This window comes from Pteropus vampyrus, unplaced genomic scaffold (assembly GCF_000151845.1).
Source record: "Pteropus vampyrus isolate Shadow unplaced genomic scaffold, Pvam_2.0 Scaffold502, whole genome shotgun sequence".
Lineage (NCBI taxonomy): Eukaryota > Metazoa > Chordata > Mammalia > Chiroptera > Pteropodidae > Pteropus > Pteropus vampyrus.
In genome coordinates, this window is record NW_011889283.1 from 768343 (window position 1) to 772235 (window position 3893).

Sequence of the window (3893 nt, forward strand, 5' to 3'; positions counted from 1 at the left end):
TACACATGAAAATTATATAATTGTATTAACCAATGTTACCCCAATAAACTTAATTAAATAAAATAAATATATAGGACTGTGAGCAGGGTAGATGGAAGTGAAAAAGGCATCTGTAAGGATAAAACATGGAGAAAAAAATATTGTCAACTCCATCTCCATGAGTAATAAAAATGTGAAAATATTAATATGCGATGATGATGTGATACCAGATCGCTATGGAACCTGCTTAACTTCTGTCTGCGATAAAACCTTTGATAGTGTAAAGGTCCTAAAACTATTTGATCATGTAAGCCACACTGTTTTCTGCATATGCTTATGCTCCTACCATGTAAAATGGAAGATATTCTTATACCCTGCAGATGATTCAAAACTGACCCTACAGTTCTTAGTACATATTTCTATGTATTTAAACATTAAATGATCTCAATTTTTCATAATTAGCTTTGTTTGATTCTGATAAGGACTAACTGGAACTTTAAGCAAACATAATCAGTCTGGAGAGTTTAAGAGAGGAGCTAGGGCTTATGGAAGTTCTCATACTCTATATAATCACAAGAACCCTACAGGAAGAACTATGTTTACAATAATGTTCTATGGTTCTAACTTCCCCTTCTCTTTTATTGCACAAAAAGGAAAAAGGGAATCTGATAGGCTGCCCAAGAACAGGTGGATTTATTAAACTCTCTTTTAAGACTTTAAAGGCTATGTCACCTGTTCTTCTCCCAAAATTGGGTCAGGACTGCCATTCTTTAGTCAGACACTTAGATGTTTTGCCATGAGAGAGATTTGGGTTCCAATTTCAGCAATAGCTAACCAGTAAGAAAACCTCAAAACTGATGTGTAGTTTTGGGCCTTGGGAAATTTAGGACACTATGAAGCCTATCTGAACCCAGGTGTGGTACTTGTTCTAATATCAAAAGTCTCAAATATCAAACATGAGTTTGGAAAAATTATAATTTTTCTTTAGAGAACTTATATCCCTTTAAGGCCAAAAGTTCTAACAGATGGATGCTATCTTCCTGTGAGGAGACCTGAGAAGAAGAGCAAAGAAGTAAATCATCCACATATTGCAACAAGGTGGAACATTTAGGGAAAAGTATATCATGCAAATCAGTCTTTAGAATTTGTGAGAAATAAGAATGGCATTCAGTAAAACCCCAAGGCATTACTGTCCAGGTAAACTGTTTTCCTTCTCAAGTGAAGGCAAAAAGTATCGGGTAGCTTCATCAACTGGGTTACTAAAGAATGTACTATGTAAACCAATTATTGTAAAGAATTTACTTCCAATTAGGATAGATGCTAGTAGTGTATGAGGGTCAGGAACGACATGGTGTCGTGAGATAACAATATGGTTTATTGCTTGGAGGTCCTGGACTAATCTTCACTCTCATCCCTTTGGCTTTTTCACAGGTAAAATAAGAGTATTACAGGGACTAGTGCAAGGAATAATAAGGTCTTGAGTTATGTAATTTTCTATCAGAGGCTTTATAACTTTAAAGGTTGTTGATTAATTCTGGGAAGAGGTTTTGAAGGATCAATTTGAATCTTAATAGTAGGTACACTGTGGATTCTGCCAATTTCAATTAAAGATTTTGCCCATAAAGACAATGGCAGGTGGTCCAATAGGGACAATTGATCAGAGCTCTCAGATTCAGCTACAATACTGTCAAAAATGGAAAAAAGTAAAAGATGTTGAAAGGCCATTTAATCTGTCTAATTGACCATTCTGACAATTACCATCAAACTCTAACATTAGTTCTCTATTTAGGGAAAAGGATATTCTAGCATGATACTCCTTTAGGAAATCTTGTCCTAATAAATGGGTAGGGTTAGAAGAACTAAGGAGAAATGTGTAGCTCTTAAGAAGCCTAAGCAAAAAGGAATAGGTTCAGAAAAAAAAAAATAAAATAAAATAAAGGAATTGGTTCAGAGGTATAAACCTGTTGAGGTTTATTTGAAATCCCTACTATTTGAACTGTTTTACTACTTTGAAGCAGGGTCTGTTTTATAACAGTGGGTTGAGCACTGTTCCCCAGAGTAGCCACTGATTTTCTGAATTACTTTGATTCAGGTCTATCCATTTAGTGAAATATGCACATGAAAATTGCCCACGGCTTTTAATCATGTACTTGGTGGAGGAGGACCAGTCTTAAAATATTTAGATAGCTGAGATCTTATTTTTGAGACTTTTCTCTAGAGCCACAACCCAAGATAATTTATGACAGCTCAAGCAATCTACAGGTCAGACACCAGCCAGCCTCACCCTAGAACAATCTTATCACAGAGGACCAGGCTGAAGGCTAAAAGCCAGTTCTAGAGAAATAACTAATCCTAAGGAGAGTCCAGTTATAGGATGAGCTGAGTGCTGAGTGGTACTCTTCTTGATGAGATGGCACAGTCTAATACTGGGCAAAACTGACTTATTTCAGTAGAAATAACCTATGTCCCCAAAGGGATCTTCAGAGGAAGTTAGAAACGTAGAGCTTTATTATAAACAGAATTCTTCTTGTAGGGTTCTCATGTGTAGAGTTCTTGTGATTACATACAGTGAGAGAACTTCTGTAAGTCCTAGTTCCTCTCATAGACCCTTCTGACCGATTGTTTGCTAAAAGTTCCAGTTAGTCTTTATCAATTCTTTCTAAATGCTGTGTGATGAGTCGTTTTCTTGTTCTGACTTAGAATTCTTGGAAAACTTCATAATATTGGGAATTCAGGGGTCATCTGTCCAAATCTACCATATCTTCCTCACCAAAAAGTCTAATGATCTATGCTTAGAATCTTTCAGTTGTGGGAAATTAATTGCTTATTCATGTGTCTTATTTCATATTCAATCATTTCTGACCCTTAGAAAATTCTTTATTTACTTGAGGTAAAACCTTTATTTTCCAGTAAATTCCACCAATAGGTCCCAATACTGGCCTGAAGCTCATAGAGATGAAGTCACTATTCTCATCTTCTCAAAAGGCTTTAATTTCTATCTTTAGGTTTCAGGTAATAGCTGTGATACTAGCTAACATACATTGCATGCTTGGTTATTATGTGCCAGGTACTTTTTAAAAGTGTTTTACAAATTTGAATGGCATTAGAAAAGAATATGTGTCTTCCATGATGCAAAAATTTTTTGCTAATTTTTAGATTTGCAGCTTTTATTTCCATACTATCCTCTTGTTTTAAGCTCTCAGTTTCTGATAGATGTATATTAAATCATCCCTATTATTGAATTTGAATTTGTCATAGTCTCCTTACGATTTTGGTAGTAGTTGTTTTAATTTCTTTCAAAGCTCTGCTATTTCATACAGATAAGTTAAACAATCTTTTGAATAGGAAGTGGATACAGTCATCTACATCTCGCTCATGAAAAAACTGAAATGCGCAGAGTCCAAATAACTTACCTAAAATCATATAGCTAGTGTGTGGTAAAACCAGATTCAAGGCCAATTTTGTCTGACTCCAAAGACTTGCATTCTTATAGACAGGCACAATACAGACTCATCCCCACTCTTGTAAAGGGAGAAAATATCAGAGAGCCTTTGGTTATGGTCTTAATGAATGATAGATAATGCAAAGCTGAATTGGGACCCAGTTCTTGAGTTTAGTTATTGCAGAAATGTTACTCTCACTTACACATTCCACATTTGGAAATATTATTCTTACTACTTTGAGTAGTTGAGTAACTGAAACAGTTTAGATTCAGAATAATCTCAGGATTGGAAGGGATATTTAGGGTTCTAGTTTGTTTAGTTAATATCACAAATTTAGTTCCTGGGATTCATCAATTTCCTATAGATCTATCAGAGGCTAAATACCAACCTCCTCCCAAATACTTTTCTAGCCTGAGAGACTTACTGTGGATGGCCTATTATATCTGTACAGTTCTGTCACAAAATCTATCA